The following is a 27,110-nucleotide window of genomic DNA, read 5'->3' as shown; positions in this document are numbered from 1 at the left end:
AGGCTTTGTCGATCCATTCAATGACTTCCAGGAAAGTTGCATGGCGCATTCTCCCGGTTGCCGTGAAGCTGTGCTCTCCATTCATCAGCCACTGCTCCCACAGGTTACGCAAGACTGCCTTAAAGCTCCTATTCACAGAGATATCTAGTGGCTGGAGTATTTTTGTTAAACCTCCAGGGATGATGGCGGGTATGGAGTTGAAAACTTTTAATTTATTTTTGAACTGTGGTGTGATGTGCGCTCTCATGCTATCCATCACAAGCAGAGCTCTGCGTGCTCTATCGAAGCCATCCGGTCGCTTAGTGTAGCACTTTGTAAGCCATAAGTTCAGCATTTCTTGATCCATCCACCCTTTCTCATTCACGGCGACTGCAACTGAGGAGGATTGGATTTTTGGCATGGTTTTTCGTTTGAATATGACCATTGGTGGCAATTTTGATCCATCTCCACAACATGCCAGCACCACTGTGAAGTGTGATTTCTCATAACCTTTTGTAATTATATTCACACTTTTTTGCCCTTTCTCTGCAACACTTCGGCCCATGGGAATGTCAAAGGTGAGGGGGACCTCGTCCATGTTAATAATATGATCCGGTGTCACGTTGTGCTCACTTACATGCTTTTCAATGAACTCACGGAAACTGTCGACCTTGGCTTGGAAGTCTGCTGGCAGTTTTTGGGACATTGTTGTCCTTGCTCTAATAGAGAGGTGATTGCGTTTCATGAAGCGGTAACACCAGGAAGGTCCTCCCGCAAAGTCATTTATATTCATCTCCTTGGCAACTACCTGGGCGTGGAGATGCAACTGCACTGTTGACAAACCTCTCCCAGCAGCACGTTGTTCAAGAACCCATGCGCGAACTCGTTCCTCTAACTGCGGCCACCTAGCTTTTAGCCCGCGATTAGCTTTTTTTGTTTTCTTCATTTCAGTAAGAGTAACCTCCGCTTTTCGCCAGTCCCTGACAAGTTTCTCACTAACTCCAAACCTTCTTTCTGCTGCTCGATTACCATTTTCGGCTGCATATTTCACTATTTGCAGCTTGTAATGTGCAGAATATGATTTTCTTTTTGGTGCCATTTTAGTTCAGCCCTTCTCAGTTGTTTTTATAAATTACCGACAATGTTGAAATTATCAACACAGGCCTAGAGCGCCCTCTTGCGGTTTAGTGTGAAGATAATATGAAATTATTTAACAATGTGTTAATAATTTCACACATAAATCGCACCAGAGTGTAAATCGCACCCGCGGCCAAATTATGAAGAAACTGTGATTTATAATCCGAAAAATATGGTACTGGTAGTCAGGAGGATATATTACTGAAAAATTATTTGGATGATAAGTTTCATGAGTTTCTATATCAAACCCATTTTTTTGGAAGCAGGACTTAGGGGTGCAGGTCGCTGGAGCAATCTAACCGTGTAACTGCAATAAACTCGCTGCTGCTTTGAGTGGCCTTTTCTTTTCTCGCTTCTCCCGTGTGCGGATTGAAACGGCCACCCAGTTATGTCTCAACTTTTAACGTTGGAGCCCAGTCGGGATGATCAGCAGGTAAAAGTGGAGCAGGGGGACCTGTCAAAAAATAACAATAATGAAAAAGTAATATAGGGGTCGAGTAAATAATGATTATAGACCAGGAAAATCCAGAGCTAACAACCTCTCTCTCTCAAAACACAAAATTATTAGTAGAATTGCATTGTGTATTTCCCCTAAAAGGCACTTTAATTGCACAAACTTACATTAATGCTCAAAGAATAAATAAAAATGATTCAAATATCGATTGAGCAGTGGCATTTGAACAATGCACGTTGCACTCGCGTAGTTTTCTTTTTTAAAAAGGCAGCAATCCCAAATGTTTTAATACCTTTTAGACATTTTCATGTGACGTCAAGGACCCCTCCCCCCAAATATATATATATATATATATATATATATATACTGTATATATACACACATACATACACAGTGGGGCAAATAAGTATTTAGTCAACCACCAATTGTGTTCTCCTACTTGAAAAGATTCGAGAGGCCTGTAATTGTCAACATGGGTAGACCTCAACCATTTGCAGAAAAACAGCCTAAAAAACATGATGTTTCCATCCCCATGCTTCACAGTGGGTATGGTGTCCTTCGGATGCAATTCAGTATTCTTTCTCCCCCAAACACGAGAACCTGTGTTTCTACCAAAAAGTTCTATTTTGGTTTCATCTGACCAAAACACATTCTCCCAGTCCTCTTTCTGGAGCATCCAAATGCTCTCTAGCGAACCGCAGACGGGCCTGGACGTGTACTGGCTTCAGCAGGGGGATACGTCTGGCAGTGCAAGATTTGAGTCCCTGGCGGCGCATTGTGTTACTGATTTTGGCCTTTGTTACTGTGGTCCCAGCTCTCTGTAGGTCAATCACTAGGTCCCCCCGTGTGGTTCTGGGATTTTTGCTCACCGTTCTTGTTATCATTTTGACGCCACGGGGTGAGATCTTGCATGGAGCCCCAGATTGAGGGAGATTATCAGTGGTCTTGTATGTCTTCCATTTTCTAATAATTGCCCCACAGTTGATTTATTTACACCAAGCGTTTTACCTATTGCAGATTTAGTCTTCCCAGCCTGATGCAGGTCTACAATTTTGTCTCTGGTGTCCTTTGACAGCTCTTTGGTGTTGGCCATAGTGGAGTTTGGAGTGTGACTGACTGAGGTTGTAGACAGGTGTCTTTTATTCCAATAATGAGTTAAAACAGGCGCCATTAATACAGGTATGGAGTGGAGCCTCGTTAGAACTCATTCAAAGAAGTTAGACCTCTTTGACAGCCAGAAATCTTGCTTCTTTGTAGCTGACCTAATACATATTTTCCACTCTAATTTGCAAATACATTCTTTAAAATTCAAACAATCTAATTTTCTGAGTTTTTTCCCCACATTCTGTCTCTCATGGTGGAGCTTTACCCATGTTGACAATTACAGGCCTCTCTAATCTTTTCAAGTAGGAGAACTTGCACAATTGGTGGTTGACTAAATACTTATTTGCTTCACTGTATATATATACAGGTATATATAATTGTAGTGTACACAGAGTAATGTTTTTTATTGCTTATTATTACGACTTCAAATGCAAACCATCTTACCACGAACAAAGTGATCGAGCCCAAACCATGGATTGGGCCTCCCCCGAAGATCTGAACGGGAGCTGTTACTCAGCCACTTCCCTTGTCGTTTTTTTTTTTTTTTTTACATTTCTTCTGCCTCTGGGCCCTGGTGGGTAATTATCTTCGTAACCCGAGAAAAACATCGATATTTTTTCTGTCTTGGCATTGTTATAACATGGGGAGCAAGTAAAAAAATACAAAGCGGAAGTAGCAAGAAAAGCTGCCGGATGTTCGATACCAGTCGTAGGAACCGTCTACAAATGTAATATTCCAGGGTAACGCCTGTGGCGACAAAACCTAATAAGTAAATGATGTATTTTTCTCTGAATGTTCGAGTAAATGGAAACTGTCGACCGCCACTTACGACAGCAGAAATGTGCTGATATCACCCATTATGTTGAAGTAGGAGACATTTAAATCACAAAATAGTCCGCAAAAACAATTAAACGCACATTTTCTCATTCTGATTCCTGTTCTAGTTAGCATTGGCAATCTTCTAATTATGGCAGCTCAACGTGTCGTTGTATCTGTCATTTTGGAGATTCAGGGGCAGGGACAGCGTTGCCATGTATTGACAAGAATATTCACCCAAAATCGACAAAATCACCTGCTCTTTACAACTTCTATGGTAAACAGAATGAGAAAATGTGTTTTACTGATTTTTGTTAAATACCTTTGTCAATTTGTGACAATTTTTGTCACTAAAAGGTCTCATACTTTGCCATTATGGCAGATGTGATTAAACTTTGAACTGTAGTAGTAATTAGATGACTACCATTGCCAACAACCAAAGCAAACAGAATGTGAACGCTTCTATCTATCTATCTATCTATCTATCTATCTATCTATCTATCTATCTATCTATCTATCTATCTATCTATCTATCTATCTATCTATCTATCTATCTATCTATCTATCTATCTATCTATCTATCTATCTATCTATCTATCTATCGATCTATCTATCTACTTGTTGTGGGTGAATATCTCGTCACTGTAATCTCTCCTCATCTTTCAAAAGAGAGATATCAGTATATTTTTTGGATGTGGTCGGGAGTCAGCCTGGAAAATATATTTTCTGGACGGCCCCACGACGCCAATTCTTCCCACAGGCAAATTACGTCACTTGAAAGCGATTTAACGGGCACGCAGATGCTGAAATCAGGATATTTTTGGATGTGGTCGGGAGTCAGCCTGGAAAATATAATTTCTGGACGGTCCCGCGTAGCCAATTCTTCCCAGAGCCAAATGACGTCACTTGAAAGCGATTTAACGGCCATGCAGACACAGCATCTTCATTTAGGAAACAGTCCTAAATTCCATGCCAACACAACTTTGCGGCCATATTGGCAAGGGCGACTCACTGCGGTCAAGCCAGCCTCCACTCGCAAAATCGAAGTCAAGTGAGCCGCCACTGCGATTGTCAATACTGTGCATTACGGTAATCAGTCGCCAGCGAGCGGCGTTTGCTCCCTTCAAAATAAAAGGACCTCCACTAATGCATAAACGTCATTTGTTTACCGGTAAGTTAAAAGAAAATAATAACACTATAAAATAAGTAATTTCTTGGCTGTCGGGTAAAAATTCACCGAGGAAGAAAAAGAACTCTCAGACCAGCACCAATAAGCGTTCTCAAGTGGAGATAGAAAATAAATTCAATGGTAAATCTACATCAATTTCACCTGATATTTAAAAAAGAATCATTTAAAAAAAATCAATCTGGATGCTCGCACAACCACACCAGGTTGTCGACACACTAGGCCATGCCGGGGATACAACCAAAGTACTGGCATCCAGATCGAATGTTCCATTACCAATGAAAATGCCTCTCAAATATCACATTTTGATCTCCTCTCCTTATTGACCTGAGGTGCCCAGAACGCCTAAAATGTTGACATTTTCGACCGTTTTGATAACATTCTTAAAAATTGAATCTTTGTCCCCTCCATGAGCTCTCACCTTATGGATGGAGGGGTTTGTGTGTCCCAATGATCCTAGGAGCTAAGTTGTCTGGGGCTTTATGCCCCTGGCAGGGTCACCCATGCCAAACAGGTTCTAGGTGAGGGACCAGACAAAGCACAGCTCAAAGACCCCTTATAATGAGTAAAATTAATGGATCTCAGTTTCCCTTGCCTGGACGCGGGTCATCTGGGCTTCCTCTGGAGGCAGGCCTGGAGGTGGGGCTCGTTGGCGAGCGCCTGGTGGTCGGGCCTACACCCAGCCCCCGACCTCAGCCCCACCTACGCTCAGCCCGAAGAAGCAATGTGGGTCCCCCATCTCATGGGCTCACCACCCATGGGAGGGGCCAAAGGGGTCGGGTGGAATAAGAGAAGTTCCGAATGGATATAGTCGGACTTGCCTCCACACATAGCCTGGATTCTGGTACCAGTTCTCTCGAGAGGGGTTGGACTCTCTTCCACTCTGGAGTTGCTCACAGTGAGAGGCGCAGAGCAGGTGTGGGCATACTCATTGCCCCCCGGCTCAGTGCCTGTACATTGGGGTTCACACCATTAGACGAGAGGGTTGCCTCCCTCCGCCTTCAGCTGGGGGGACGGGTCCTGACCGTTGTATGTGCACCAAACAGCAGCTCAGCGTCCCCACACTTTTTGGTGTCCTTGGAGGTTGTGCTGGAGAGTACTCTTGTTGGGGACTCCCTTGTTCTGCTGGGGGACTTCAATGCTCACGTAGGCAATGACAGCGAGACCTGGAAGGGCGTGATTGGGAGGAACGGCCGCCCCGATCAGAACTCGAGTGGTGTATTGTTGTTGGACTTCTGTGCTCGTCATGGATTGTCCATAACGAACATCTTGTTCAAACACAAGGGTATCCGTATGTGCCCTTGGCACCAGGACACCCCAGGCCGCAGTTCGATGATTGACTTTGTGGTTGTATCATCGGATTGTGGGCGCATGTTTTGGACACTCGGGTGAAGTGTTTGCATTGTCATCAGGGAGGTTGCTGCCAATTGGGCATGTACTGCCTCAAATTCATCCCTGGTAAAATTCGCGAGTCGTTGTTGATTGTAGTGTAGGTAATTTATCCTATTTACACTTTTGTTCTGAGTTATCGGGAATATCGCAGCGATAATGGGAATGTTTTTGAAACCCGCAGCTACTTGATCTACCAATTTTTACTCGTCGGGAACTCCCCGTGGAACTCCTATGGTGTCAAAAGACTGTATATTGGAGAATTTGAAAAGGGATGAGGGGTGTTCAATTCTCTGCGAACGCGCTTAAAAATGCTAGGTGATGGAACAGAAATGTCTTTATGCGGTGTCAGGGGAACAACCAAAATGGGGTAAATAGTCGACACCAGGGCGCAACGTCCGGTCCAGGCTCCTGGGAGGATGTTGAACAGTCTGGCGTTGCCGCAGTACCACCACATATCTGCTCGGCCTTTTGTCAGTTGGGGTCACTAGATACATCATTGGTCTGGGCACCATACACACTCAGCAGTCAGTGTCGTTGTACGCCTCACGAGCTGCTACAGCTCTCTCCATCCATGAATTGGAGTTTAGGTCAATCACTTCGATGTGAGGTCAGCTACTGTTGGATTGCAGTTTTCCTGGGTGGGAGTTGCTCTTGCGTTGTCTGTAGTTGGGTTCAATCTGGAATCGTCTGGCTCTGTTCAGGATTCGTCGAGCTTCAAAGTCGTCAGGCGTTGTAGTCGTCCCAGGCTGGTCTCTCTGGCTGTTGATGTGATGGAAGCTGATCCGTGTTGGGCCTCGAGTTGGTCTGGTAGACGTCAAGTGGAACCACGTGTCCCTCTTTCCTTGCAGGCGAGCAGCAGATGAAGTTCTCTCCGTCACCTTGTATTGACCCGCCCACCTTGGTTCCGACCACTTCCTTTCCAGAACCTTTAACCACACAAGTTCACAATCATTCATTAGTGGTGGAGCATCGGAACGTTTTTCGGTCAGGCTGGAGAACGTAAAGGTCAGGTGTCACAGCCCAGGTGGTTCCTCCACCTGCAATTCCTCCATTGGAGCTGTTGGTGCCGGAAACGGTCTGTTGGTATGACATTCAAATGGTGTCCACCCTTTGGCTGAATTTAGTGACATCCTTACATTCATTAAGGCAATTGGGAGAGCCTGTACCCAATTTAGCTTAGCTTTTGCTAACTTTTCTTTGATGTTCCTGTTCATTCTTTCAATTTGGCCTTGGGACTGTGGGTGGTACACTGAACCAAAAGAGTGTTTCAAATCCAGGGCCTTTTCTACTTCTTGTAGATGTTTGTTTTTGAAATGAGTTCCGTTATCGGACCTGATTTTCTTTGGGAACCCATGAGTTGGAATGTAATGATTGATCGTTTAGCCACAGCGTTCACTGTTTCAGTTTTGCATGGATAGGTTTCTGGCCATCCTGAAAAAGAATGCACTATTACCAACAAATACCTGTATCTTGACACTGGTTTGATCATGTCAGTGAAATCCATCGAAACCACTTGACCAGGAGCAATCACGTCCGAATCGTGAGTGCCTTGTGGTGGCTTCTTCGTAGGCATGCTGTTGTAACTACTGCAAACACTACAGTTCTGTAGTTCGCTTTTTACAATCGTTCTCATGAAAGGGTACCACAAGATGTCGTCTTAGTGTTTCATCCACGGCTGGGCTTCACTTATCAACTGTTTCAACTGTTTTTGTGGTGGGATGCATTTCCCACCCTTTTCCATATTCCATTATCACTCTTTGTACCCCCTTTCGACTTCCACACACTCCTTTCTTCCGGATTGGCTTGCTCTTGCCACAACTTGACTGTATCCTCATTCACCTCTTCCCTATCGGTTAATTCATTCTCACTGACCATTAGTTGCAATATGGGAAGATAGCCTGCTGCCTCTTTTGCCGCCTTATCGGCCGAATAATTTCCTTCTGCTACAATGTTTGGGTGTTTGGAATGTCCTTTGCATTTAATGATGGCCACTGCTTTGGGCAGCATTTAAGCATCTCACAATGCTAGGATGTCTTGATGATGCTTAATCGGCGTTCCTACAGCAGTCACAAAATCATTTCGTTGCCACTCAGCCATAGCCGTGTGTATTACCATGTTCACATATGCTGAGTCAGTGTAAATGTTGGCAGTTATTCCTTGGGCTAGCGTTAAAGGTGTTTGAACTGCAATCAGTTCAGCTCTCTGTGCTGATTGAGGACCTGTTAAGTCTTTTTGCTACAACTGCCGTGAAGTCGTCATCCGCCATTCGTGTCACAGCGAATCCCGACTGGAGTCCTTGTTCTCCTTTGAAGCAACACCCATCTGTAAACGGTATCATGTCTGGATTATTCAATGGTGTCTCATTCAGTTCTCTGTGCGTGTTTTCGTCCACTCTCCGCAGTGTGCAGCAGTGTGGTTTTCCTTCCATCATTCCTTCCGCCATATTGTTTACACCTTCGTGTGTAAACAAGATGTGGGGTTGGGTTAGTATTGTCTCGATTTTCTTTGTCTCCCTCCTGTCATGGTGAATGCCTGGCTTGTGACGTATTGTACAGTGCTGTGTGATGTGCGGATAGTGAGTGGATGATGTAAAACTATGTACGATGTTTTCTGAACGAGCCGAGCAAGAGCTGAGGCAAAAGCCGCACATAAAGGATGTCGTTGTTCATATTTGTCAAGTGGAGTGGATGCATACAAGCAAGTGTATCGTTCACTATCTCCCCTTTTCTGAAAAAGCACAGCAGATACACTGCTTGATTTTTCAGACACATCAAGAAAGAACATTTTGATGTAGTCTGGAATTGCCAACGAGGCCGTAGAGGACAGAAATTGTTTCAAGCTGATAAACTGTTGGTCTGCATCAGAAGTCCAGGTAAGAGAGTGAGTTAGAGGTTTCGTATGCCTTGGTCATAACCATGGCGCGCAAAGGGCGAGTGAGTTCAGCGAAGTCTGAAACATGGTGTCATCGTAAACAACAAAATCATTGAACTTCATTGAATCATCATTTTAGAGTAACCAGTACCATTTATGTACCATGTAGTACCATTTTGTAGTACAAGAAGAGTGACTATGTCAGTGACTGTTTAAGGAGTTAATGGCTAGAGAAAAGAAGCTGTTTAAGTGTCTGCTGGATTTGGTGCGCATGGATCTGTAGCGTCTGCCTTAGGGGAGTAGCTGGAAAAGGTGGTGGGCAGGGTGCGGGGGATCCAGGAGGATTTTCCGTGCCCTTGTCTAGGGCGGCGCCAACGATTTTTTCCGCCGTCGTAACTGTCCGTTGAAGTCGGATTTTGTCCTTTTTTGTGGCGGCCCCAAACCAAACCGTGATGGAAGAACACAGGATTGATTCGATGACTGCCGTGTAGAACTGTCGTAGCACCTCCTGTGGCAGGCCATGCTTCCTCAGCAGCCTCAGGAAGTACATCCGCTGCCGGGCCCTTTTCAGGATGGAGATGGTGTTGACTTCCCACTTCATGTCCTGGGAGACTGTGATACCCAGGACATGCCATTCGATGTGAATGCGAAATACTCCATCATGGAGTTATCAAGCGGGATGCAAAAGAAAACATTTGCCAAGTCTATACAAGTGAAATGAGTGTGCGATGGTGCAAGTTGAGATAAGGTTGAATGGTGTTGTTAACTGTTCAGCTCTTTAGGGTGGGGGTTCTTTGGTACTGTGACCAGGCATGAAGTTTTCCATAGCTGTGGAGCTCTGCCCATCTTAAGGCTCAGGTTGAACATGTGCTGGACAATGTCACACAGCTGGTCAGAGTAGGTGCAGAGGAGCCGGGAACTAATCTTGTCCTGCTGTGTTCCTCACATTTCAGTTCCTCACATGCTCTTTTGTGACAGGCAGGAACCAGGTTACAGACTGGGTTGTTGTGAGCTGGTAGAAAGAGGAGGGGGAGGAGAAGAAGTCCTCAGTAACAGTGGGTGTAGCTGGTGGTTGAGGGGAAGGGACAGACGTTTGGTCGAACCGGTTGAAAAAACGGTTCAGTTCATCCGCCCAGTCCTTGTCCTTCTCAGTCAATGTCTTTGGGCTGTTGTTGCCTGAAATGGTTTTCAGGCCCCTGCAGACACCAGTGACATTGCTGGCCTGTAGCTGGTCCTCCAATTTCCGACTGTATGTCTTCTCAGCTGGATCTGCACGGCCATCAGCTCCTGTCTGTTTCTCGACATAAAAGCCCTCTTCTTCTCCATCAGGAGGGGCTTTATGTCGGGATTAATTCATGGTTTGTTGTTGGAAAAACACCGCACAGTTCTGGTGGGCACGGTGTTCTCCTCACAGAAGTGTATGTAGTCCGTGATGGTGTCAGTGAGTGCGTCCCCACGAACCTCGCTGAAGAGCTCCCACCTGGTTGTGTCAAAGCAGTCCCGCAGAGCATCTTAAGCTTCCGTGGACCATTTCCTGACCATTCGGGTCACAGCTGGCTGCCTGTAGCACAGGGGTTTGTACAGAGGCTTGAGAAATACCAAGTTGTGGTCTGCTCTTCCAAGAGGGGGGAGGGAGTGGGGTGTATATGCCTCCTTGGTGTTGGCATAAAACAAGTAAAAAATTTTATTGTCTCTAGTGGCACAGGTTACATACTGCGTGAAGGTTGAAAGGGAGGACGACAGAGATAGTCATCAGGGCATTACACGCTGCATCGACATTAGCCGACGGGGGGGACGTACACTGTACAGCTATGACGTGTGAGAATTCCCTCGGGAGATAATGGGGCCTGAGGCTAATGGCTAGCAGTTCAATGTCCCGGCTGCAGAGTTTTTCTTTGATCGTGATATGCCCCGGATTGCACCATTTGTCGTTCACGAAGACAGCCAGCCCCCCTCCTTTTCTCTTTCCACTCCCTTCATTAGCCATGACTACGTGAGTAGCATTAGGCTAGCCTTGCGGTACAGTAAATATTCTCTAGTACGGACTCGTGTTTGCGCTGTCCAATTTGTCCTGATAACAGAAATTCCTCATTTGGGAAATGAGAATGGTACATGTCCTTTATGAACCTGCAAGTATGTTGACAAAATGCACGTGTAACAACACAATCAATAAAATACAAAAATATACTGTCCAAAAACTGTTTATATAAAAAAACTGCAATACAGGTGTATCCCCCCCAAAAAAAATCACAACAGTAAAATACGTACAGTACGGAGCTCTGGGAGGCAGTCGCCGTCTTAGCCCAGCGGCTGGAAATGTTGTGTTCACAAATGGAACACACGAGCCCCCGAGAAACGCCACCCCCAAGGGTCCCTGCGGTTACAACCGGGACACCCTCTTCCCCGATCGTAGGGCGAGAGCCCAGTCTCCCCCACCCCCCTCGTTACGGGGGGGGGCAGGCACTCTGCAAACAGTTCTTACACCAGTGCTCTCTTATATTCGACCAGCAACCTGCTACGTACAAGAAAGATAGCACAAAAGTGGCGTTCATTATGAGCCTGTTGACTGGTCAGGCGGCGTCTTGGGCAGTAGAGATCAGCAATGCTCAACCCGGGCTTCGGTCTTCCTTCCCAGAGTTTGTCGCCGAGTTTCGTCGCGTGTTTCAACATCCGGTTATGGGAAGGGAGGCCGAAGGTCGGCTATTAGCTATTCGGCAAGGACGACAATCCGTTGCCGAATACTCCATCTCTTTTCGCATTTTGGCCGCCCGTAGCGGTTACGGAGACCGCGCCCTGTGTGGTTTGTTTCGCCGCGGGTTAAGTGTTGCGTTAAAGGGCGAACTGGCAACCCGCGATGATAGCACCAACTTGGAGGAGCTCATCGATCTGGCCCTCGTTGTGGACAACCGCATGCGGGAGTGTGAGAGGGAACGCATGGAAGAACGAGGAACTACCCGTTTTCCACCCCGACGTGCGGGTCGTCGGCCGGCTGAACACGAGTCCTGGCGACCATCTGGACCCGAGCATCATTCGTGTTCCGACCCAGCCGACGCAGAGGAGGAGCCCATGCAGCTGGGAGGCGGACGCCTGGGACCAGCGGAGAGAGAGCGTCGGATTCGGGATCGGGCCTGCTTCTACTGCGGTCAACCTGGACACTGTGTTGCTAACTGTTCCATGACACCAGCCTGCCCGTCCGGGCGCCCCGAAAACTGTGAGTTTGTGTCCTGTATTGCGTCGCGGGAGTCGAGATGGGAGGAGTCCCGTCCGGGACATCCGCGAAGACTTGAGTTGGACAGTAGTCTCTATGGTCCTTTACGGGTCATTACTATTCGTGCCTTGGTGGACTCTGGGGCGGACAATTGTTTTTTAGACCCCAACTTAGCTAAGGAACTGGGTTGCCCAGTTGAGGTCCTAAGAGAAACAAAGCGGGATCACAATCTTGACGGGCGACTCTTGGCGGAAGTAAAGGAAATCACCGGGCCAGTAAAACTAAAATTATCGGGCAATCACATAGAGTACCAAAGGTTCTATATCATGCGGTCTCGATCCGTACCATTCGTTTTGGGGGTTCCGTGGCTGCGTGAACATAACCCTGTCATTTCCTTGTAACGTCTTGCGATCGAGAATTGGGGCTCATTTTGCTATACCCACTGTTTGCGTTCGGCGGCATAAAATAGAGGGCCGACCCTATTACTATTATATATATAGTATTTAGTAAAGACCATGCACAGTCCTTGCCGCCTCACCGGCCATATGACTGCGCAGTCGACCAAATAGACAACGCCCCACTCCCGACGTCCCGATTATATCAGGTCTCACAGCCGGAACAAGAGGCTCTGAGGGAATATATCGATAGCTCACTCTCGGCTGGCCTCATTCGGCCGTCTAAATCTCCACTGGGTTCTTCTTCATCGAAAAGAAAGACAAGTCGTTACGCCCGTGTGTTGATTATCGTGGCCTTAACGATATCACAATCAAGAATAAGTATCCACTTCCGTTGTTAGATTCGGCGTTCGCCCCCCTCCAATCTGCCACCATCTTCTCCAAACTCGATTTACGAGGCGCTTACCATCTGGTTCGAATTCGGGAGGGGGATGAATGGAAGACAGCATTCAAGACGCCTTTAGGGCACTTCGAATATTTAGTCATGCCATTTGGACTAACCAATACGCCCGCGGTCTTTCAGTGCCTCATTAATGATGTCTTAAGGGATTTTCTGAACCTATTTTGTTTCATGTATTTGGATGATATATTGATTTTTTCCCGGAATCTTACTGAACATCAGCACCATGTCAAACTAGTTTTGCATCGGATATTATAAAACCGCTTATTCGTAAAAGCAGAGAAGTGCGAGTTTCACATCTAGTCCATCTCATTTCCGGGTTTTATTATCGAGAGGAGTCAGCTGAGATCTGACGTAGCCAAAGTTAAGGCCGTAGTAGACTGGCCCACGCCAACCAATAGAAAGCAGTTGCAATGTTTCCTGTGTTTCGCTAATTTTTACCGCCGCTTCATTCGTAACTACAGCCAGAGAGCCCTGCCTTTGACCCGGTTAACCTCTGTCAAGATCGCCTTTAGGTGGGACACTGATGCTGACAACGCGTTCTTAGAATTAAAAAAGGCCTTCACGAACCCTCCAGTACTGCAGCATCCTAACCCATCCTATCTATTTGTTGTAGATGTGGACGCGTTGGAATCCGGCGTGGGGGCCGTATTATCCCAGCGATCCCCAGTCGACCAAAGACTTCACCCTTGCGCCTTTTTCTCTCGTCATCTCAGCCCAGCCGAGGCCAACTACGACGTGGGAAACCGGGAACTGCTAGCAGTAGTTTTGGCACTGCAGGAATGGCGACATTGGCTCGAAGGAACCGAAGAGCCATTCACGGTGTACACCGATCAGAATCAGAATCAGAATCATCTTTATTGGCCAAGTATGTAGAACACACAAGGAATTTGTCTCTGGTATAACACGCTGCACTAGTATCATCGTAAACAACAAAATCATTGAACCTTAAATGAACCATTTTAGAGTAACCAGTAGTTTTGTAGTACCATTTTGTGGTGCAAGAAGAGTGACTATGTCAGTGACTGTTTAAGGAGTTAATGGCTAGAGGGAAGAAGCTGTTTAAGTGTCTATTGGATTTGGTGCGCATGGATCTGGAGCGTCTGCCTGAGGGGAGTGGCTGAAAAAGGTGGTGGGCAGCGTGCGGGGGATCCAGGAGGATTTTCCGTGCCCTTGTCTTGATTCTTGCAGTGTGCAAGTCCTCAAGAGTGGGTAGGGCGGTGCCAACGATTTTTCTGCCGTCCTAACTGTCAGTTGAAGTCGGATTTTGTCCTTTTTTGTGGCGGCCCCAAACCAAACCGTGATGGAAGAACACAGGATTGATTCGATGACTGCCGTGTAGAACTGTCGTAGCACCTCCTGTGGCAGGCCATGCTTCCTCAGCAGCCTCAGGAAGTACATCCGCTGCCGGGCCCTTTTCAGGATGGAGATGGTGTTGACTTCCCACTTCATGTCCTGGGAGACTGTGATTTCGAGGAACTTGAAGGTCTCGACGGTTGACACAGGGCAGTTGGATAGTGTGAGGGGCAACTGAGGAGAAGAATGTTTCCTGAAGTCCACGATCATCTCTACAGTCTTGAGCGTGTTCAGCCCGAGGTTGTGTCGGCCGCACCAGAGCTCCAGCTGCTCCACTTGTTGGCGGTACGCAGACTCGTCGCCGTCTTTGATGAGACCGATGACCGTGGTGTCGTCTGCAAACTTTATGATTTTGACAGCTGGATCTGTTGAGGTGCAATCGTTTGTGTAGAGAGAGAAGAGCAGTGGTGAGAGGACACATCCCTGTGGGGCTCCAGTGCTGGTGGTGCGTATTGATGATGTTGTTGCTCCCAGTCTCACCTGTTGTGTCCGTCCCGTCAGGAAGCTGAGGATCCACTGGCAGATCGTAGGGGACACACCGAGGTGGAGTAGTTTGGGGGTGAGGAGTTCCGGGATGATGGTGTTGAACGCAGAGCTGAAATCCACAAACAGAATTCTTGCGTAGGTCTCTGTGCTGTCGAGGTGCTTGAGCATGTAGTGCAGACCTATGTTGACTGCGTCTTCCACAGACCTGTTTGCTCGGTAGGCAAACTGGAGAGGGTCCAGCAGGGGTCCAGTGACGTTCTTTAGGTGGTTCAGCACAAGGCGTTCAAAGGACTTCATGACCACAGACGTCAGGGCGACAGGCCTATAGTCGTTCAGTTCCAATGTTGGCGATTTCTTGGGAACTGGGATGATGGTAAACTGTTTGAAGCAGGAAGGGACCTCACACAGCTCCAGGGATCTGTTGAAGATTTGTGTGAAGACCGGAGCCAGCTGGTCAGCGCAGACTTTCAGGCAGGAGGGGGACACTTTGTCGGGCCCCGGAGCTTTCTTGATCTTTTGCTGCTTGAAGAGCCGTCTCACGTCCTGTTCGTGGATCTGTAGTGGAGAAAAAGAAGGTGGGGGGGTAGGTAGAGTGGTTTCTGGTCGAGGTGTGTGTGTGTGGGAAATGGGGGTGTCCTTTTCAAATCGGCAGAAAAACATGTTTAGTTCATTAGCAAGACCCTTATTGTTCACTGTTTGGGGGGGTGGCATTCTATAGTTAGTGATTGCTTTCAGGCCATTCCATACAGATGCAGGGTCGTTAGCAGAGAACTGGTTTTTCAGCCTCTCTGCATAGCTTCTCTTTGCGATGTTAATTTCCTTTGTCAATTGGTTTCGGGCATGTTTGTACAGTGCCCGATCTCCACTTCTAAATGCGGCCTCTTTCTCTTTCCTGAGTTGCCGGAGTTTGGGAGTAAACCATGGCTTGTTATTGTTGAAGGAGCGGAAGGACTTCGTTGGTACACACATGTCCTCACAGAAACTGATGTATTATGTTACATTGTCTGTGTATTCATCCAGTGTGCCCGTTGAAGTTTCAAAGACACCCTAATCAGTGCAGTCTAAGCATTCTTGTAGAGCTAGCTTTGCCTCATCTGTCCATTTTTTCAGTCTTAACAACCGGTTTAACACATTTGAGTTTCTGTCTGTATGTAGGTATTAAGTGGATTAAATTGTGGTCAGAAAGACCCAAAGCTGCACGGGCGACCGATCGGTATGCATTTTTGATTGTTGTATAGCAGTGGTCTAGAATGTTGCCTTCTCTGGTGAAACAGTCGATGTGCTGCTTATATCTGGGAAGTTCACGGTTAAGATGTGCTCTATTAAAATCGCCCAAAATGATCAGGGGTGACTCTGGGTATTTTAGTTCGAGTTTGTTTACTTGTTCGGCTAGCGTTTGTATCGCCGTGTTAGCGTTAGCTTGTGGCGCAATGTAAACACCGACAAGTAAAAAGGAGGTGAACTCACGTGGCGAGTAGAATGGCTTGCAGTTTAAAGACAGCGACTCCAGGTCCGGGCTGCAGTGTGCGTCGAGCTTCGTGACATCAGTGCACCATTCTTCGTTGATATAGAAGCAAATCCCACCACCTTTCGATTTCCCTGATAGCTCCGTGTCGCGATCAGCTCGGAGAAGGCGGAAGCCGGGTAGATGTAGCGCGGGATCTGGATGGCGGTCACTGAGCCAGGTTTCAGTGAAGCAGAGCGCAGCAGAACGTGCAAAGGTTTTGTTGGTCTTTGTGAGGAGAAGAAGTTCATCCATCTTGTTTGGCAGAGATACTAGGGAACTAATACTAGGGAGCGTGTGATCGAGGCTGCCATACCTGTCGGCGCCTGATCACAAGAACCTTGCCTACATCCGCTCTGCCAAGAGACTAAACTCCCGGCAAGCACGGTGGGCGCTTCTACTCGCTCGGTTTAATTTAACACTCACCTACTGCCCTGGCTCAAAGAACATTCGTCCTGATGCACTCTCCCGTATCCATAATCCCGCGGAGAGGAGCAATGAACCCCAAAGCATTGTTCCGGACCATTGTATTGTGGGGGCACTGAGGTGGGCCGTCGAACGTAGGGTCAAGGAGGCCCAGAACGGAATTCAAGTCCCGGCTGGTTGTCCGGCAGGGAGACTTTTTGTACCCCCACCTCTGCTCGCGGAGGTGTTACAGTGGGGGCACACGTCTAAGGTGGCATGCCATCCAGGGGTGAACCGGACCTTGGACCTCGTGTCGCAGCGGTTTTGGTGGCCGGAGCTACGCAAAGATGCACAGGACTATATCAAGGCCTGTTCCACCTGCGCATGCAGTAAGGCATCCCACCAACCAGTGGAGTACAAGCTTCAAAGCTCTGATAGAGAGGCAATGCTCAAACCCTGCAGATTGGTTGTTTTATTTAGAAAGGTACATAGCAGGGGAGGCAAAATCTTCTCTTGAAGGCAATTTTTATAGAAGAGACGAAGAAGCCTATAAGCAACCATGGGATCGACTCAACACCAGATATGCTAATTCCTTCATTGTGCAGAGGGCTTTCAGAGAAAAACTCAACGGATGGCCAAAGATTGGTGGGAAGGAATATTTCAAATTGAGAGAATTCACCGATTTCCTCCAAACTTGTAGCAATGCTATGCCTTACATAAAGGGTCTGTAAGTTTTGAATGAGTGTGAGGAGAACCAGAAAATGCTGGTGAAACTACCAGATTGGGTGACATCCAGGTGGAACCGTCATGTCACAGAGCAGCTAGTTGAGGGTAAAGACTATCCAAGTTTCCATAACTTTGCGACATTTATATCTAAAGAGGCACGCATAGCTTGCAATCCAGTGTCGTCTATATGCATTTTCTTCTTCTTCTTTCTACCTACAGTCTTGCTGCTGGAGGCTGTGAATTTCCCCAGTGTGGGACAGATAAGGGATATCTTATCTTATCTTATTAAGACAATCTACTGAGATGACAGTAAAGGGAGGTAGGCACTCAAAAGCAAACACATTTGCTACAAAGGTGAGGATCCCAGGTCCGCAAACCTCTACAGCCGATCAAGACCCCAATGAAAACAGTTTACGAGATGCCGAAAATCCAGGCATATGTATATGCTGTGGAGAAGAACACTCTCTACATAAATGTAAGAAGCTTATGAAAATATCTTCAGAGGAAAAGAGAAAATACATCTATGAAAATAAGTTATATTTTGCATGCCTGAGAAGGGGTCACAATTCTAAGGCATGTAGAAATAGAGCCATGTGTGGAGTATGGATGAGGACTTTGGATTTCTGGGTGATGATTGATCGAAAAACGTGAGTACTTTGTACGATGGCTAAATAAAATACAACGGAACTCAGTTTTGCTTCCGTTGCCTTTTTAAAAATGTGTTTTTAGCTTGTACATGTATGTCTTGGCATGCTACCGTATGCTTCAAGCTAACGTATTTTTAGCGTGCGCGCATTCATGCCTATGTTTAAGCTGGTGTATGTTTTACCACTTTAAAACTGCGGCCAATAATACAGTGTGTTTTGTCTATGTGTAAAATACAGAAATAGCACCCATTAATGAGACTGCGCCCAACCATACGGTGCAGCGAATGGTCGTGAAAATACGGCAAAAGGACGAAAATAAACTCAAACGGGGATATGTGCTGCCGGAGGGGCGCCATCTTAAAAATAAAATGAAAAAAAAATTGGATGCAAAGTTTGAAGTGCCATTTGTACTGGTGTGCACTTTCCTCCCAGACACCGCAGGAAAAGAAGCAGAAGTGGCTGACATGTGTGGACCACCTGCAGAACGTGCACGATAGTTGTTTACATCCTCCAATTACTAGAGAAAAAGCGTGGCTATTATCAGGTTGTTGTTTGTTTTGTTAGATGTTGCCTGCTAGTTAACCCTAAAAGTCGCAGTGGTGGAACTCCTGACAAAGACCATGTTTGTCAGCAATGTCATGAAGATGTCTCACCTCAGACAGACCAGTGGCGTGGAAGCTTTTCACAGTGTGGTGAATCACTTTGCCCTAAAGATGTACCACTTCTTGTACAAAGGAATGAAAAGCATTTGTGTTAAAGAAAACTGATATGCATTAAATGTAGACTATAGTGAAATATAGAACTTTGAGATATCAAGTTATTTCATCACAATTTGACAATTTTTTAAAATAAGACAAGGCATTTTTTGTTCTATTCCAGAACAATTCTTGCTGCTTTGCATTATAATGAAAATGCTGGCAGACCACAGAAAGTGACAAAGGAAGGAATACACTCCTCCTGTATTGTTTATCCCAAATATAAGAGTGGTGGGTATTCTCTGAGAAAGATACTGGTGGATGCAACTAAGTAAGGTAAGTTATGAAATAAAAACCAATTCCAGGCAGATGCATGACATACTGAGTATAACCCATTTGTCGTCCAAATATTTATCATCCCAATATGTTGTTTGTTTGTGTTGTTTTTTAGACTATGTGAATGACTGTCTGTCAGAGATGATGAAACTGACTGCCATTCAAAATAAGTGCAGAACTGGTGATGTGTGTGTCGACCCGCAATTTCTGACAGCAGCACTAAACAGACCAGACCAGACAAGTCAACCGTTATTGCCGAGCACCAGACTAGATCCCTCAGGAAAAAAAAAACATTCCCTGTATTCAGTTGTCTTCATTTGTTTATTTTTATGACAGTATTTTGTTATGATAGACACCATGTCTACATTAACCACTCTAAAACCAGTCCAAATCACAGTTCTGCAACATTTCTCTGTGAAACATGAAACCCTTTGAATACAGCTGACTCTTTTCCACCTGGTGGTGGAAAGTGTGCCCTGATACAAGACACGCCGCATGGTGGGAGCACAACACGGTTGTCCTGACCAAGAAACTTCCAGCATCAGCGCATCCTGTGGCCCATCAAATGCCTTGCCTTTGTACTCCTGCTTGTAGGTCATCCATGCCACCTATAATCCATATGGGTCTCAGCCAGGGGTGTCAACTCATTTCACATTGTGGGCCACATACGGCCTCGGTAGATGTCAAGTGGGCCGGACCATTAAAAATTATACCATACTCTGCTATAAATAACTGATAGAAAAATCTATGAGCAAAATTGTATCATGTATAAAGTTTCGGTTAATTTGGGCAAGTCTGGACATACTCAGCGCAGAGGTGTCGCTTGGGTGGAGGGCCTTTTTTTGAGTAATCACGTCAAAACAAGGGGGGCGAACAGATGGAAAAAGGCTTGACTCAATCACAAAGTGGGAATAAACGAATTGGGAACAAAGAATTGTTGAATACCAAAAGATGGTTTTGGACCAGCTGGCGCGCCCAGGTGGACATTTGTTATCAGCAAAGTCTTTGACTTCTGTATTCGGTTAGATCAGATCACTACTGAGGGGCAGGATCGGCCCGGTCTGCAAATCTTGGGGGCAGTGGTTTTCTTGTACTTTGCATATGTTAACAATAAAAGTCCGACAGGAGGACAAGGGACTCGGAGTGTGTGATCATAGGGACAACTACCGTAGTTCGCTCTCAGAGATCCCTCCCGCCGATATTGAAGACAATTTTCCCTGTGTGCTGAGTCATTTCTTTAACTTTGTCCGGGTAAAAAACCCTGACAATAACCAAAATAATACAGTATGTCTTTCCTTTGTTTTGGTCTAAAGAAGCACAAGAACACTCGGAAAATGTTGAAATTTAATGAATCTATTACAAAACATTTCATGGCGCCGACAGGTATGGCATCCCTGTTTTTGTCATTTTCGTTTGTTTTTGGCGACCCTGAGCGGCTTACTTACACGAGGGAAAAGTTGCTGCGCATTGGGGAGTCTATGCTCGGTCTTTTTTCACCAGCACACGAAAATCCACAAGGTTTTTCGGAGCTAATCGGGAGCGGAGCTGCTGCGCTGTACGGAGCATGGAAACGCCGCCGGAGGAGGGGGAAGCGAGCCGGGGTGCTCGTCAAGCTCCGGCAGCGCGGATTTCGAACCCCGCTCCCATCGATCCATCTTGCTAATCTACGATCTCTGCCAAACAAGATGGATGAACTTCTTCTCCTCACAAAGACCAACAAAACCTTTGCACGTTCTGCTGCGCTCTGCTTCACTGAAACCTGGCTCAGTGACCGCCACCCGGATTTCGCCCTACATCTACCCGGCTTCCGCTTTCTCCGAGCCGACCGCGACACGGAGCTATCAGGGAAATCGAAAGGTGGTGGGATTTGCTTCTATATCAACGAAGAATGGTGCACTGATGTCACGAAGCTCGACGCACACTGCAGCCCAGACCTGGAGTCGCTGTCTTTAAACTTCAAGCCATTCTACTCGCCACGTGAGTTCACCTCCTTTTTACTAGTCGGTGTTTACATTGCGCCACAAGCTAATGCTAACACGCACGAACAAGTAAACAAACTCGAACTAAAATACCCAGAGTCACCCCTGATCATTTTGGGCGATTTTAATAGAGCACATCTTAACCGTGAACTTCCCAGATATAAGCAGCACATCGACTGTTTCACCAGAGAAGGCAACATTCTAGACCACTGCTATACAACAATCAAAAATGCATACCGATCGGTCGCCCGTGCAGCATTGGGTCTTTCTGACCACAATTTAATCCACTTAATACCTACATACAGACAGAAACTCAAATGTGTTAAACCGGTTGTTAAGAATGAAAAAATGGACAGATGAGGCAAAGCTAGCTCTACAAGAATGCTTAGACTGCACTGATTAGGGCGTCTTTGAAACTTCAACGGGCACACTGGATGAATACACAGACACTGTAACATCATACATCAGTTTCTGTGAGGACATGTGTGTACCAACGAAGTCCTTCCGCTCCTTCAACAATAACAAGCCATGGTTTACTCCCAAACTCCGGCAACTCAGGAAAGAGAAAGAGGCCGCATTTAGAAGTGGAGATCGGGCACTGTACAAACATGCCCGAAACCAATTGACAAAGGAAATTAACATCGCAAAGAGAAGCTATGCAGAGAGGCTGAAAAACCAGTTCTCTGCTAACGACCCTGCATCTGTATGGAATGGCCTGAAAGCAATCACTAACTATACAATGCCACCCCCCCAAACAGTGAACAATAAGGGTCTTGCTAATGAACTAAACATGTTTTTCTGCCGATTTGAAAAGGACACCCCCATTTCCCCCACACACCCACTTCTACCAGAAACCACTCTACCTACCCCCCACCCTCGTTTTCTCCACTACAGATCCACGAACAGGACGTGAGACGTCTCTTCAAGCAGCAAAAGATCAAGAAAGCTCCGGGGCCCGACAAAGTGTCCCCCTCCTGCCTGAAAGTCTGCGCTGACCAGCTGGCTCCGGTCTTCACACAAATCTTCAACAGATCCCTGGAGCTGGGTGAGGTCCCATCCTGCTTCAAACAGTCTACCATCATCCCAGTTCCCAAGAAATCGGCAAAATCGGAACTGAACGACTATAGGCCTGTCGCCCTGACGTCTGTGGTCATGAAGTCCTTTGAACGCCTTGTGCTGAACCACCTAAAGAACGTCACTGGACCCCTGCTGTACCCTCTCCAGTTTGCCTACCGGGCAAACAGGTCTGTGGAAGACGCAGTCAACATAGGTCTGCAATACATCCTCGAGCACCTCAACAGCACAGGGACCTAGGCAAGGATTCTGTTTGTGGATTTCAGCTCTGCGTTCAACACCATCATCCCAGAACTCCTCACCCCCAAACTACTCCACCTCGGTGTGTCCCCTACAATCTGCCAGTGGATCCTCAGCTTCCTGACGGGACGGACACAACAGGTGAGACTGGGAGCAACAACATCATCAATACGCACCACCAGCACTGGAGCCCCACAGGGATGTGTCCTCTCTCCACTGCTCTCTCTCTACACAAACGATTGCACCTCAACAGATCCAGCTGTCAAACTCATAAAGTTCGCAGACGACACCACGGTCATCGGTCTCATCAAAGACGGCGACGAGTCTGCGTGCCGCCAACAAGTGGAGCAGTTGGAGCTCTGGTGCGGCCGACACAACCTCGGGCTGAACACGCTCAAGAATGTAGAGATGATCGTGGACTTCAGGAAACATTCTTCTCCACAGTTGCCCCTCACACTATCCAACTGCCCTTTGTCAACCGTCGAGACCTTCAAGTTCCTGGGAATCACAGTCTCCCAGGACATGAAGTGGGAAGTCAACACCATCTCATCCTGAAAAGGGCCCGGCAGCGGATGTACTTCCTGAGGCTGCTGAGGAAGCATGGCCTGCCACAGGAGGTGCTACGACAGTTCTACACGGCAGTCATCGAATCAATCCTGTGTTCTTCCATCACGGTTTGGTTTGGGGCCGCCACAAAAAAGGACAAAATCCGACTTCAACGGACAGTTAGGACGGCGGAGAAAATCGTTGGCACCGCCCTACCCACTCTTGAGGACTTGCACACTGCAAGAATCAAGACAAGGGCACGGAAAATCCTCCTGGATCCCCCGCACTCTGCCTACCACCTTTTTCAGCCACTCCCCTCAGGCAGACGCTCCAGATCCATGCGCACCAAATCCAATAGACACTTAAACAGCTTCTTCCCTCTAGCCATTAACTCCTTAAACAGTCACTGACATAGTCACTCTTCTTGCACTACAAAATGGTATGACAAAACCACCCCCAAATGTACGAGACTTTGAAAAACAAGGAAGCGATTCTTACTCAGTCTGAGTCTGGCAATTTCCGTGCTCAGAGTGAATTGCTTGTGGCTCAAGTAAATGAACATTTCCAAGAATGGTTTGATTGTTATCATGTTAAAAACTTTCTGCAAACTGGACCGCTAATAAGAGTCGGAGAGCAGTCAAATGTGTAGAGCGTGAACAACAGGGGGCTCAGTACACATCCTTGAGGAGAACCGGTGCTGAGTGTGATGGTGGAGGAGAATATTACATTATTACTGGCATACAAAGACATTGCGCTATCTTCTTTATTTTCTATTTCTAACTTTTGGCCCTCCACAATATTTTCTGCTTCTCATTTGGTCCCCCCTGGGAAAATAATTGCCCACCCCTGCTCTATGAGTACTGGATTTTCCGCATTATAAGGCACTTTGTAGTATAAAGCGCACTTTCAATGAATGGCCCATTTTAAAACTGTTTTTGTATACAGGGCGCACCACGTTATAAGGTGCATTGAATAGATGTTCCAGTAACGGCTGCCATTGTATTATGCATACAACTTTATATATAGCCCTGACTGTAGTTGCGTTATGCATTCACTCGATGGAGCTAAGCTAAAGGGAATGGAATATCATACAGCTTTATTTATATAGCGCCTTCACAATCGCTGCAGCTGCAATAAAGGGCTTTACAAAACATTTCAAATACTGCATTTTCCGCACTAAAAGACGCACCGGATTATGAGGCGCACCTTCAATGAATGGCTATTTTGTAAAAAAATTTCATACAGTGGACGCTTCGCATTAGAAGGCGCAATCTACAGTGCTTCCACTAGATGGTGCTACGCTCCTTCCATTCAACTCGAAAGGCGTCCGTTCAACTTGAGAGGCGTTCATGACCGCCTCTGAAAAACGTAAATTAAGTATGACTGTAATTGAAAATAATTCATCAAAACAGAAAAACAAGCGAGGAAATCACCAAATAAATTCTATATCCATCCTCCAGAATTTATTTTGCGATTTGCTCGCTTGATTTTCTTCGTGGTTTCAATGAAGCAGTAATTAATTTACGTTTTTCGGAGGCGGCCATAAACGCGTCTCGAGTGGAACGGACGAGAAGGCACGGAGACGGACAAAGACATACAGTACCTGTATTTGTTGAGACTCTGAAAAACATTTATAAAATCTGCGTTTAAAAAAAAGAATAAAACCACAACCACAGCGCTCCTTTTTTCAACAAATACAGGTGAGTCTTTGTCCATCTCCGTGCCTTCTTTTCTTCCGGTAAAACTCAAGAGGTGTTCATGACCACCTCTGAAAAACGCATTGTGCGGAAAATATGGTACTATGTCTACGAAATCAGAATATTGATCCATGTGTAAAATGCATCGGATTAAAAGGCACAACTGTCAGATTTTCAGAAAATTGAATGCTTTTAGGTGCTCCTTATAGTGCTGAAAATATGGTATATATGTGTTGATTGACGATGTATGCCACTGGCATTATGACTAAATGTTTAGTACTATTTTGTGTGGAGGGATACCGTATTATGGGGTGTATATAAATAAAGGGGGTGGAGCTTCCCTGCAGTTCGCTTCTGGCAGTGATGATGCACTGAGACACGTCGGGTGTTCAGCGACTCTGTGATAGCGACCACAGAAAAATAAGAAACGTCTCCAGTATTGTGCTTCGAACCGAGTGTAGTCACCTGCAATGATGCCTACACATGAACAGCGAGAGACTTCCGCAGCATGCTGGCTATGTAGTATGTGTCGAGAAGCTAGTGGCTGCGCTACAAAGAGCTAAGGAGAGCCTAAGCAATGCACTATTGGTGGCTATGGCGTTGAAAGGACTCATGGATGAATACAACACATTTTCTGTACATGTGACTCAAACGAGGGAAGTGTTAACCTTTGCTGAATTCAAGACTAGGCTGAGAAGTTTTGAATGCACCCTCCGCTACCGAAGCAGGCCCAGACCAGATGAAGTAATGACCGCCAAGTCATTCAAGCCGAAGCCCAAGGAAAAAGATAAGAAATGCGTCTTCAATGGAGAATGCTTCATTTGTGAGAAAGTGGGGCATAAAGCAAGAGACTGCATGAGTAAGGATAAGAAACAACACAAGCGAAGGACAAATGCTGATGAGAACAACAAAGTGGGTGCAGTTATAGACGATGCGTAAAAGGTTTTCCGTGGCACAGACCAAGCCAAATCTTCGAGGAAAGAAGAGGAAACAGTATTGCTCTGGGTGAGTGAATGGCGACCCAAGGGAGCGCAGCAATATGGACTACTCGTGGACAGCGGTGCTTCTGCCCACATAATCACCGACAAGACCGCATTCACCTGAATTGATGAGAGTTTCCGGCCTAAAGATCACATCATGCAGCTGGCTGATGGAAGAGGGATCACCGGAAGTGTCGAGAAGAAGCGCGACGCGCAAATAAAGCTGGCTGACAGCAGTGGACGAGTAGTGAGTGTCAAGATCACAAATGCTCTCCTCATCCCAGGATACCCGCAGAATATCCTTTCAGTGGAGGCAGCAAGTTCGAAAGGAGGGAAGTTCAACTTTGAGAAAAATAACAACAAAATGATTCTTTCAGATGGGACTATATGCAGTAAAGCTTCCTGAAAACACTGATCATAGCGTCAACCCGTGAAACAGTTAGAATGAGTTATTCTAAACCAGGGGTGCCCAAACTATATGCAGGACCGAATGTACTATCTTGACATTGTCACGGACAATTCTGCATGCAGTGAGGACTCTTGCAATGCATCTTTAGACATGAAAACATGGCAGGAGATAATGGGCCATTGTAACTATGGTGATATTGCTAAGCTTGAAGCTGTAGTAGAAGGTATGAAAATCAGTGACAAAACTAGACCTAACCAGTGTGAAACCTGTATTCAAGGGAAATTCACCCAGAATAGAAACGGGAAAAGTGACGTGTGAGCTAAAGAGCCATTAGGGCTGGTACATACAGATCTAGGTGGGCCTATTGACCCAGAGTCATTCGTACAAATATGCTATCACTTTTACTGATGACTTTTCTGGAGCTGTTTTTGTATACTTTCTCAGGAACAAAAAACATGGCAGTTGAAGCTACAAAGCAGTTCTTGGCAGACACAGCAGTAAAGTAAAGCGAATTAGATCGGATAATGGGACAGAGTTTGTTTCAAAAGAGTATCAATCTGTGCTTCGAGATAATGTGATAAAACATGAGAGATCAGCGCCCTACTCCCCACATCAAAATGGGACAGCAGAGAGGAACTGGCGCACATTGTTTGAGATGGTCAGGTGTATGCTGATCAGGATTACCCAAAGAGCTATGGCCAGCAGTTACGGAACAGGTGTTACTGCGAAAGAACAGGGGAGACTCCTTATTTCCTTTTCACGGGAAAAAGGCCAGATTTGTCAAAAATGAAAAAGTTTGGTTCAGAATGCATGGTCTATGAGCAAAACAGGAAAAAGCTAAATCGAAAGGGCAAAAAGGGGATCTTTGTTGGTTTTGACCGTCATTCACCTGCTTATTTGATCTATTTTCCAGAGAAAAACAAGGTTCAGAAACACAGACAGGTCCACTTCATCACAAAGACCGTGACTGAGAGCGAGACACAGACTGAGAAGACTCAACTGGAGGACCACTATGTAGAGTGGGTAAC

The 27,110-nt window shown here is 46.2% G+C and overlaps 3 long non-coding RNA genes across 3 annotated transcripts in view; 2 read left to right on the top strand and 1 right to left on the bottom strand.

Annotated features, from left to right (window-relative positions):
* Positions 1–11,162, top strand: part of LOC127590738 (uncharacterized) — a 90,552-nt gene extending 79,390 nt beyond the window's left edge. Inside the window, exon 3 of the long non-coding RNA XR_007959750.1 lies at positions 10,965–11,162. This is a non-coding gene — a long non-coding RNA (uncharacterized LOC127590738). The remainder of the gene's footprint in view (positions 1–10,964) is intronic.
* Positions 6,665–8,950, bottom strand: LOC127590735 (uncharacterized). The gene is made up of 2 exons (XR_007959746.1): positions 8,311–8,950; positions 6,665–6,994 (listed from the first exon to the last, which is right to left on the bottom strand). It is a non-coding gene; the product is annotated as an uncharacterized LOC127590735 (long non-coding RNA).
* Positions 11,163–18,511: 7,349 nt separating the features above from the next.
* Positions 18,512–18,831, top strand: LOC127590729 (uncharacterized). The gene is made up of 2 exons (XR_007959740.1): positions 18,512–18,685; positions 18,718–18,831. It is a non-coding gene; the product is annotated as an uncharacterized LOC127590729 (long non-coding RNA).
* The last annotated feature ends 8,279 nt before the right edge of the window (positions 18,832–27,110 follow it).

The sequence above is a fragment of the Hippocampus zosterae genome, chromosome 18 (assembly GCF_025434085.1).
Source record: "Hippocampus zosterae strain Florida chromosome 18, ASM2543408v3, whole genome shotgun sequence".
NCBI classification, from domain to species: Eukaryota; Metazoa; Chordata; class Actinopteri; order Syngnathiformes; family Syngnathidae; genus Hippocampus; species Hippocampus zosterae.
The sequence above is the reverse complement of the archived record's forward strand: the minus strand, read 5'-3'. Positions and strand labels throughout refer to the sequence as shown.